The following is a 12,253-nucleotide window of genomic DNA, read 5'->3' as shown; positions in this document are numbered from 1 at the left end:
AACAGGTAAGATTAAATTATCTCCAAATATTAAATTAATTTGTCTTTCGGGTGTTGAAAGTACAAAAAGCAGAACAAACAGCCGAGGAGAAGTCTTGGAAAGTGACACAGACGAGCGTCTTTGCGCTTTGTATATATAAGATTTCTTGATCATTATTGCATTTTTTCATGTTTTTAATACATATTTTCCATAATTTATTGTTATAAATCGTGATATCTGATTTTCTTGTTTTTGTCTATTCTGCCGATATAGATACGAAATAAAAAAATATTTCCTTCATTTATTCTGCTTTTATATCGACGATTTCATAAATCCTGTTAATATCTTATGTTTTTTCTACTTTCTGCCCTACATTTTGATGTTTTAAGCTGAAAAAAGTAATCTTGACTTTACTTCATATGGCGTCGATAATCTTCTATACTTTTTAACGGAAAATTCAAGTATCTCCTTTATCCTAACCAATGTTTAAGCTTTCGTATTTTTTGATTATTGATGATCTCAATTCAAAATTAACTTTTATACAATGAATAACACGAATAATAATATAATAGGTATGGAAATTTGATTAATATTAAAGAAAAATTATTCAAAAATATTTTTAAGTATGAGTAGTTTTTTTGAAATATTAGTTGAGTGCACATGATGTATCACTGAAGCACATGTTTGCAAAAATATGTTCTCCCATTTTACAGAATTATATTTGCAAAAGAAATACAACACTATTAAATGAATCCTTGCTAATGTGATTGCAGTGTTGTTTTTGTTTTAATAATTACAGAATGGTGAACCAATGTTAATATATCATCTCTCAATATCAACCAACTGAGATCATCAGCAAAGTGTTTCTATCCAACTAATCTTTAATATCTGCTTATTAGTTTGGTGAGTAAAAAAATAAAATACTCTACTTCCTTTTTTTATAATTAAATATGTTTTGATTAGAGTTTGAAATACATAACATAATTAGAATCAAGTAGTTTTTACGTAACAACTACATATGTATATCAGCATTTTTTATTATTATGATTAATAGTATCGGTATTTATGAATAAATATCAATTATTTTATTACACTTTTCAAAATTAGAGTCTCTCATTTAAAATATCAATTATTTTATTACACTGTTTGAAATTAGAGTTTCTCATTTAAAATAGAATCATTTTTGAATATTTTATTGTCCTCATTGAATGCTATTTTATTAATATAAAAAAAAATATGGCTCCAATATAACAGATTTTTATATAATAGTTTGATTGAAGAATAAAGATACTTATTCTGTTAGTTTTTTTACACTTAATTATTATTTCTCTGTATTTATATTTTATGGTGATTATATTTATGTATTTTGCTTAACATAATCTTTACTTAAATGTAAGGGTAAGTACAGTGTTCATACTTATATCAGTTTATTTACAATTAGCTGTACCCTTCTAATATTTATGATAAGGCACAGATATTTTATATAAATTACAGTAATAGAGGAGACAGGGAGATTTATAAATTAAGAAAAGAAAGCAGCATTTTAGACAAAATAAATAAAATTTTAGTAATCCTATGTTTCACAGCCACACAAAATCAGACTAATCACTCATTTGTTCATATCGATTGAGAGTATTTTATAAAATAACAAACAGTTTTCTATTGTACATTAAGCAGATAATACAAGAGTATATCAAGCTTTCCTATCCTCCTCTAAATTTATGTTATATTTAATACAATAGTATTGATATAATAGTACTAAATATAAGTTTGATGCCAGGGAGAAACATGGTAAGACAATGTTATATTTTGTTGATTAATTGTAAGGAGAAGCTTTTTCCATTTGCTATTTGTGTACGCAGAATGTTGTTAATTTTAATTTGTTCTATATCTTTCTACAAGATTTGCATCATTTTTAATCAAACCATGTTTTATTTCTTTTAATCTGTGCCTTATCTCCTTTTTTTATGCATTATTATCCCTAATCAATAGATCTGTTTGCATCTATTTTCATTTTTGCAATTATATTGTTATTGAAAGTTTTTATTGGTACTTCAGTCGCTATTACTGAAGTTGCTAATATGTTTAGATATTGATTATACTTTATATTATTTCAAATGAATCTTCCATTCACTGTGTCAACTTCATTTTCTGCATTGTCCTTCACTTTATTGATTTTCCATTTGATTTTTATTGAAAAATGAAATTTCCATTAATATTATTTAAATACCTGCTTTTTCTTGAAATGTGATTGTATCTATCTAGTATTATCAAGCCAATTTATTTCATTGTTTGCCATAGCATATTCCTGTACAATTTAGTGCAATATCTTCTGCTTTTCTGCTGTGTGTTAAATTTGTTCCTTCTGTTACTAATTCTTCTATACTTGATTGTGGTTATCGATTTGCGAGCTAAAATCCCCATAAATTATTATGGGCATATTGAATTCTTTTTTATCTTTGATTAGTATTTCCTACAATACTTTTACTAGCTGGTGAAAATTCTATGCCTTTTTGATTGATTATAATTTTTGTACATATTAATATTTCGCTTATGCATACATTGTACATAAGTGTCGGAATTTATATCTGAAATAATATATTATTAAATATTTCTTAGCAAAATCACGCCATAGGAAAGTGTTATTAAAGTAATATTTCCCTTTATTTATTACATAATTACAATAATATGAAAGATAATACAAGACGGGTGTTGCTAAAAAAGTACATTATTAATTTTTTCGCTGGTATTCATTATATATACGTTTCCGTTACGATTAGCATTAAAGTTGAGAAACACTTCGAAACTTCTTCCAATGGCTGTGATTGGTCGTTCCATTCGGCGTGCTTTCATTTCGACCAATCAGATTCATCGCTGTGCGGTTGACAGCACAAACTTGTAGCGTAGTACAGCATTCCTCTTCGAAGCATCGTTCGTTTTGCACGCTTCCACAACAGGTGAGATTAAATTATCTGCAAATATTAAACTAATTTCACTTTCGGGCGTTAAAAATACAAAAAACAGAACGAACAGCCGAGAAGAAGTCTAGATTCCTGATTTTTGACTTTAATGCGAGGTTTTCTTTAATAATACGTGAGTTGAAAATTTTTGCTCTTGCCGTGAATTGACAATGAAGTTGGAAGAACATAATCTGAATTATTTTCCCTTTATATCAATAAATTCTTAAACTTTATTGCATTTTTTCATGTTTTCAATACATATTTCTCATAATTTACTGTTATAAATCGTGATACTTGATTTTTCCATTTCTGACTATTCTGCCGATATAGATACGAAATAAAAAAGTATTTCCTTCATTTATTCTGCTTTTACATCGACAATTTCTTAAATTTCGTTAGAATCTTATGTTTTTTCTACTTGATTTCCTATATTTTGGCGTTTAAAGTTGAAAAAAGTAATCTTAACTTTATTTCAATATGGCGTCGATAGTTTTTAACGAACCTTTCCCTTACGTTTAGTATTAAAGTTTCGAAGTTATACGAAACTTCTACCAATGGCTGTGATTGGTCGCGCCATGTTGGCGTCCTCTCATTTCGACCAATCAGACACGTCCTTCTGTGAGCGAGTGTGTCGATCTGTGACGCAGTGCATCATTTCTCTTCTAAACTTCGTCCGTTATGCACGTGTCTGCAACAGGTAAGATTAAATTATCTTCAAACATTAAATTAAATTGTCTTTCGGGTGTTGAAAATACAAAAAAGAGAAAGAATAGCCGAAAAGAAGTCTAGCTGTTTGTTTTTTGACATTAATTCGACATTATCTTCAAAAATACGTAAGGTTAAAATTTTTGCTCTTGCCGTGAATTGACAATGAAGTTGGAAGAACATAATCTGAATTATTTTCCCTTTATATCAATAATTTCTTAAACTTTATTGCATTTTTTCATGTTTTCAATACATATTTCTCATAATTTACTGTTATAAATCGTGATACTTGATTTTTCCATTTCTGACTATTCTGCCGATATAGATACGAAATAAAAAAGTATTTCCTTCATTTATTCTGCTTTTACATCGACAATTTCTTAAATTTCGTTAGAATCTTATGTTTTTTCTACTTGATTTCCTATATTTTGGCGTTTAAAGTTGAAAAAAGTAATCTTAACTTTATTTCAATATGGCGTCGATAGTTTTTAACGAACCTTTCCCTTACGTTTAGTATTAAAGTTTCGAAGTTATACGAAACTTCTACCAATGGCTGTGATTGGTCGCGCCATGTTGGCGTCCTCTCATTTCGACCAATCAGACACGTCCTTCTGTGAGCGAGTGTGTCGATCTGTGACGCAGTGCATCATTTCTCTTCTAAACTTCGTCCGTTATGCACGTGTCTGCAACAGGTAAGATTAAATTATCTTCAAACATTAAATTAAATTGTCTTTCGGGTGTTGAAAATACAAAAAAGAGAAAGAATAGCCGAAAAGAAGTCTAGCTGTTTGTTTTTTGACATTAATTCGACATTATCTTCAAAAATACGTAAGGTTAAAATTTTTGCTCTTGCCGTGAATTGACAATGAAGTTGGAAGAACATAATCTGAATTATTTTCCCTTTATATCAATAATTTCTTAAACTTTATTGCATTTTTTCATGTTTTCAATACATATTTCTCATAATTTACTGTTATAAATCGTGATACTTGATTTTTCCATTTCTGACTATTCTGCCGATATAGATACGAAATAAAAAAGTATTTCCTTCATTTATTCTGCTTTTACATCGACAATTTCTTAAATTTCGTTAGAATCTTATGTTTTTTCTACTTGATTTCCTATATTTTGGCGTTTAAAGTTGAAAAAAGTAATCTTAACTTTATTTCAATATGGCGTCGATAGTTTTTAACGAACCTTTCCCTTACGTTTAGTATTAAAGTTTCGAAGTTATACGAAACTTCTACCAATGGCTGTGATTGGTCGCGCCATGTTGGCGTCCTCTCATTTCGACCAATCAGACACGTCCTTGTGTGAGCGAGTGCGTCGATCTGTGACGCAGTGCATCATTTCTCTTCTAAACTTCGTCCGTTATGCACGTGTCTGCAACAGGTAAGATTAAATTATCTTCAAACATTAAATTAAATTGTCTTTCGGGTGTTGAAAATACAAAAAAGAGAAAGAATAGCCGAAAAGAAGTCTAGCTGTTTGTTTTTTGACATTAATTCGACATTATCTTCAAAAATACGTAAGGTTAAAATTTTTGCTCTTGCCGTGAATTGACAATGAAGTTGGAAGAACATAATCTGAATTATTTTCCCTTTATATCAATAAATTCTTAAACTTTATTGCATTTTTTCATGTTTTCAATACATATTTCTCATAATTTACTGTTATAAATCGTGATACTTGATTTTTCCATTTCTGACTATTCTGCCGATATAGATACGAAATAAAAAAGTATTTCCTTCATTTATTCTGCTTTTACATCGACAATTTCTTAAATTTCGTTAGAATCTTATGTTTTTTCTACTTGATTTCCTATATTTTGGCGTTTGAAGTTGAAAAAAGTAATCTTAACTTTATTTCAATATGGCGTCGATAGTTTTTAACGAACCTTTCCCTTACGTTTAGTATTAAAGTTTCGAAGTTATACGAAACTTCTACCAATGGCTGTGATTGGTCGCGCCATGTTGGCGTCCTCTCATTTCGACCAATCAGACACGTCCTTGTGTGAGCGAGTGCGTCGATCTGTGACGCAGTGCATCATTTCTCTTCGACACTTCGTCCGTTATGCACGTGTCTGTAACAGGTAAGATTAAATTATCTTCAAACATTAAATTAAATTGTCTTTCGGGTGTTGCAAGTACAAAAAATAGAAAGAATAGCTGGGGAGAAGTCTTGATTCCTGAATTTTTACATCAATTCGAGGTGTTCTTTAAAAATGCGTCAGTTGAAATTTGTTGCTCTTGCTGTGAATTCAAAATCGAATTGGAATAGCAGAATCTGAATTATTTTCCGTTTATATCAGTAATTTCTTGAATATTATTGCATTTTTTCATGTTTTTGTTACATTTTTTCCATAATTAATTGTTATAAATTGATATAATTGATCTTCCCGTGGTTGACTATTCTGCCGATATAAATGTGCATTAAAATATTATTTCCCTCATTTATTCTGCTTTTATATCGATAATTTCTTAAGTACTATTGATATCTTATGTTATTTTCTACTTTATTTTTTGTATTTTGGTGTTTTAAATTGAGGAAAGTAATCTTGATTTTATTTCAATATGGCGTCGATAATCTTCAATACTTTTTGGCGGGGAATTCAAATGTCTCACTTATTCTAACCAGTGTTTAAGCTTTTGTATTTGTTGATTATTGATGATCTCAATTCAAAATTAACTTTTATACAATGAATAATACGTATAGTAATATAGTAGGCATGGAAATTTAATTAATGTTAAAGAATTAAAAAATATTTATTCAAAAATTTTTGTTTTGTGAATATGGACATTTTTTGAAATATTAAGTGGTTAAATATACACGATGTACCACTGATGTATACATATATGTGAAAAAATTTGTTTTCTTTTGTTGCAGAAGTTCATTCCAATAAAACATCAAAAGCCTGATATAAAACTATTAAATGAATCTTCCTCAAATTAAAGGTAAGTTTTATTATTAAATAGTTGCAGTAAATTATTACGGTACATTTAAACTGGCTTAAATGTAATATTATTGTTGTGTGTTCTTTTTTGTTGCAGAAGTACATTACAATAAAACATCAAAAGCCTCATATAAAACTATTAAATGAATCTTCCTCAAATTAAAGGTAAGTTTTATTATTAAATAGTTGTAGTAAATTATTACGGTAAATTTAAAATGGCACAAATGTAATATTATTGTTCTTCTAATTACCGAATTATCAACTAGTGCCTGTATGTCAACATCCTACCTACTACACTAGTCTACATCATCAATCTACTTAGGAGACCATCCGCCGGGTGCTTTCTTCCAGCTACTTTTCAATAGTCAGTCACCGGTTGGGTGAGCCCCAAGAGTTACAAATTTTATTCTTATTTTAAGTGAGCATAGTGACCCATGAGTGGATGGATACTCATGGAAATATGTTACATATTTTTCATATCTTTTTTCATTTTTATATTGTTGTATTTCTTAGTTCAGGCTAGGGTCTTCTTGTCTCTTTTTAAAAACTAGTTTGTAGGATAGAAGTCGGATGACCCTCCGATTTCACAAATAAAATACAACTTTTAAAATATTTTTTTAATTAAAAGATACTTAAATTTTGATAATGTATACAAAATTTGTATATTTTATATGCAGTAAATATTACGTACATTTGCTACAATAGATTGACTATACTATAATATTTCAATGCAGTATATTAAAATATTGTTGATTTAAATATGTTTTATGAGCAAGAAGACATTTCGCGGCGGTTAGATTCTAACGTCGAAGTAACATTTTCGAATGTACATTTGATGTAACTTGGACAATTTACTTCGACATGCAATCAACCGAGGATGTATTACATGTATTAATTATTAAATTGCATTTCCAACAGATATAGATCCATTTAACAGATACTTCAAGTTTTTGCTTAAAGTAGAGTGATTTTTTTTTACATATTTTTTTTTTTAGCTATGATTAAATACAGTTTAATTATTTTAATAAAATTATTTTAATAATTATTTAATTCAATTGCAATTTTTTATTTTATCGGAGTCTTGTATTATAAATAGAATCATTTTTTAATGTTTTATTCTTCTAATCAATTTCAATCTCATCAGTTCAAAGAAAACATAGTTTCAACGTAAGAATGTTTTACACGATAATTTATTTTCAAATTTAAAATGTTTATTAGCCCGTTAGCTTTACTATGTACTAATTTATCATTTTAGCTTAGGATTTTCAGCTTCACACGGTAGGTGTATTATTTCTTTGCCCGTATTCATTACTTATTAGCCTGAGCTCATCAACGAACCCAGGTGTGCGTTGTGTGGGTAAGGGCGGTGGGTACGGTTTTAGAATTAAGGAATATTACAGCGATTGACAAACGTATTAGCGTATTGTGCACGATGTACGTTTCACATGTGTGTGTGTGTATTTAAATTAGTGGAATGTACGTCGATTTTATTATTCAACTTAAATAGTTTATATAAATACATACAGAATAAATATATTACATATCTAATCAATATTTTCCATATTACATACTGTATGTATAATATCATACAATCATATTACATTGAATGGATACTTGTTTGAGAATATTTCATGTATAAAAATCAAAATAATATTTTACAATATATGAAGAAAATTTACCATTTGAATACCATATTCTTTTTTTAAATCAATGAAATACTAATTATTACTGTACTTAGTTTTGTAAAGAACAGAATGACTCAAAGTCAGCATTATAGCATAAATAATTTTACATTCCAATAATAGTTTTATATGACATTAATATTATATTAATAATAACGCAATATACGCTACGTTGTCAGTCGATTACAGGAAATGGTACGTACATAAAGTATAAATGTGTGTGTTACAAGCTTGGGTGACGGAGGCGTCCCGGGACGTTCTCTCTAGGGTAGGCTTGCACCCAGGTGTTATGTGTGAGTACCGTGGATTGTGTGTGTTGGAATGAATGATTTTTGCTTTTTTAAATATAGGGATAGGCAGGCAGGTAGCTTACTTCTGGAGTGTGTGATTTAGATGTAAGTAGGAAGGGCCAGGAAAGCAGACCGCTCACATTTCTCTTTCGGGTAGGCTTATAGGTCCGGTGAAAAGTCTGCACCTGGGGTAGTATAATCGGAATCAATTACTTTTTAGTTAATTGATTTTGATTAAATCTTGGTCTATACCTAGTATGTAAGGTCGCCCGCGGCTCTAGGCCCGGACGAAAAAGGACTACTTCAATGAAATCTGTTCAAAAATTCCTTTTTTTTTTGTTGCATGCTTCGGACAGCTATTCTATTTAATAGTTGGTCGTTGTGTGTGACACTCATTTTCAATATATTTCACATTTTTATGGAATCTTTGAGCTGATTCATTGAGTAGTCGAAGAAAGAAGATCATCGTTGGACATCGTGGGATATCATCGCACATCACCAAAGGATGTCTTTCCTTCTTTTTATGGAAAGTCATCCTTCAATTCTGATTTAAGTACATATTAATATCTTTTTTACTACTTTTTACAGTCACTATGCTCACTAGATATCTATTGTCAATTTAACATGTTCAGTAATAGCACTTAATTAGAAATTCGTTCATCATAGACTATTTCTTTTCTTATATTATGAAATAACATAAAACAAAGAAATATTATGCATATAGACTATAGACTATGCATATTATTATATTATATTATTTTATGGATTTTGTGATAGACTCTGAATTGCAGATATTTTAAAACATATGATACAAAATATTTTGATAGATATACGTGATTCTAGTAGCAAACATGTTAAATTGCAAATTGTATTACATTTTCTCTACAAATGACGTCATCAAGTATAACTTCGTCATTGTGAACTGTTGTTTTTTTAACTGTTGTTTACTATATGTTGTTTTTCAATCAAATTAAATTAAATCATTTAAATCAAATTGATTGCTACATTAACAAGTAAAGTCACGCGCTTTTTTTTTTTTTTTTTAAATTAATTTTCATCGTTATCCTTTTTATAATTTTTTATTAGTTTTCATTTTACTTACATTTTTAAATTATTGCATTCAAGTAAATTTTAACAATGACAAAACAAGATTTACCTACATAGACGAATAATTTTCTACGATAACCCAACCCTGATAATTACTTGTTCATCAATAAAAATAAAATGACATTATCTAAAAACAATTAAAAGTCAATTTATCATATTTTATTGATATTGCACTGACATTTGTATAGTATCAATTGCGTTGTATTTTTTATCATCTCAAATCACCCCCTGTGGGCGGGGGGATGTAGAATACGCCCATAGTATCCCTGCTTGTCGTAAAAGGCGACTAAAAGGGAGCGTCTGTGCCACCGTTAACAAATTTCAAATTCATATTTCTAATTTTTAATCAAAGCATTCGAGCTGTTTTACGAAAATTTGCAGTAGCGGTGCGAAGGAATTGAATTCGCGGGTAGGAATGCGATCGACTATACTGATATTATTCCACGCTAACCGAGCGTGATGACGGTGATTAGGGAGCCAACGCGTCGCGGCAGAAACTGCCAAGGCTCACGCGGTTTATTCGCGGAATGCAGCGGCGAACGAATTGAATTCGCGGGTACGAATGCGATCGACTATACTGATATTATTCCACGCTAACCGAGCGTGATGACGGTGATTAGGGAGCCAACGCGTCGCGGCAGAAACTGACAAGGCTCACGCGGTTTATTCGCGGAATGCAGCGACGAACGAATTGAATTCGCGGGTAGGAATGCGATCGACTATACTGATATTATTCCACGCTAACCGAGCGTGATGACGGTGATTAGGGAGCCAACGCGTCGCGGCAGAAACTGCCAAGGCTCACGCGGTTTATTCGCGTCATGCAGCGACGAACGAATTGAATTCGCGGGTAGGAATGCGATCGACTATACTGATATTATTCCACGCTAACCGAGCGTGATGACGGTGATTAGGGAGCCAACGCGTCGCGGCAGAAACTGACAAGGCTCACGTGGTTTATTCGCGGAATGCAGCGACGAACGAATTGAATTCGCGGGTAGGAATGCGATCGACTATACTGATATTATTCCACGCTAACCGAGCGTGATGACGGTGATTAGGGAGCCAACGCGTCGCGGCAGAAACTGCCAAGGCTCACGCGGTTTATTCGCGTAATGCAGCGACGAACGAATTGAATTCGCGGGTAGGAATGCGATCGACTATACTGATATTATTCCACGCTAACCGAGCGTGATGACGGTGATTAGGGAGCCAACGCGTCGCGGCAGAAACTGACAAGGCTCACGCGGTTTATTCGCGGAATGCAGCGACGAACGAATTGAATTCGCGGGTAGGAATGCGATCGACTATACTGATATTATTCCACGCTAACCGAGCGTGATGACGGTGATTAGGGAGCCAACGCGTCGCGGCAGAAACTGACAAGGCTCACGCGGTTTACACGCGAAATTCAGCGACGAACGAATTGAATTCGCGGGTAGGAATGCGATCGACTGTACTGATATTATTCCACGCTAACCGAGCGTGATGACGGTGATTAGGGAGCCAACGCGTCGCGGCAGAAACTGCCAAGGCTCACGCGGTTTATTCGCGGAATGCAGCGACGAACGAATTGAATTCGCGGATAGGAATGCGATCGACTATACTGATATTATTCCACGCTAACCGAGCGTGATGACGGTGATTAGGGAGCCAACGCGTCGCGGCAGAAACTGCCAAGGCTCACGCGGTTTATTCGCGGAATGCAGCGGCGAACGAATTGAATTCGCGGGTACGAATGCGATCGACTATACTGATATTATTCCACGCTAACCGAGCGTGATGACGGTGATTAGGGAGCCAACGCGTCGCGGCAGAAACTGACAAGGCTCACGCGGTTTATTCGCGGAATGCAGCGACGAACGAATTGAATTCGCGGGTAGGAATGCGATCGACTATACTGATATTATTCCACGCTAACCGAGCGTGATGACGGTGATTAGGGAGCCAACGCGTCGCGGCAGAAACTGCCAAGGCTCACGCGGTTTATTCGCGTCATGCAGCGACGAACGAATTGAATTCGCGGGTAGGAATGCGATCGACTATACTGATATTATTCCACGCTAACCGAGCGTGATGACGGTGATTAGGGAGCCAACGCGTCGCGGCAGAAACTGACAAGGCTCACGCGGTTTACACGCGAAATTCAGCGACGAACGAATTGAATTCGCGGGTAGGAATGCGATCGACTGTACTGATATTATTCCACGCTAACCGAGCGTGATGACGGTGATTAGGGAGCCAACGCGTCGCGGCAGAAACTGCCAAGGCTCACGCGGTTTATTCGCGGAATGCAGCGACGAACGAATTGAATTCGCGGATAGGAATGCGATCGACTATACTGATATTATTCCACGCTAACCGAGCGTGATGACGGTGATTAGGGAGCCAACGCGTCGCGGCAGAAACTGCCAAGGCTCACGCGGTTTATTCGCGGAATGCAGCGGCGAACGAATTGAATTCGCGGGTACGAATGCGATCGACTATACTGATATTATTCCACGCTAACCGAGCGTGATGACGGTGATTAGGGAGCCAACGCGTCGCGGCAGAAACTGACAAGGCTCACGCGGTTTA

At 33.3% G+C, this 12,253-nt stretch overlaps 1 long non-coding RNA gene across 1 annotated transcript; it reads right to left on the bottom strand.

Moving 5' to 3' along the window:
• Positions 1–2,617: 2,617 nt before the first annotated feature.
• LOC143306147 (uncharacterized) lies at positions 2,618–5,673 on the bottom strand. Its single transcript, XR_013063589.1, has 5 exons — positions 5,553–5,673; positions 4,853–5,027; positions 4,153–4,327; positions 3,453–3,627; positions 2,618–2,951 (listed from the first exon to the last, which is right to left on the bottom strand). It is a non-coding gene; the product is annotated as an uncharacterized LOC143306147 (long non-coding RNA).
• Between the last annotated feature and the right edge of the window lie 6,580 nt (positions 5,674–12,253).

The sequence above is a fragment of the Osmia lignaria genome, chromosome 16, assembly GCF_051020975.1.
Source record: "Osmia lignaria lignaria isolate PbOS001 chromosome 16, iyOsmLign1, whole genome shotgun sequence".
Taxonomy (NCBI): Eukaryota; Metazoa; Arthropoda; class Insecta; order Hymenoptera; family Megachilidae; genus Osmia; species Osmia lignaria.
Note: the sequence above shows the minus strand (reverse complement) of the source record. Positions and strands in the feature narration are given on the sequence as shown.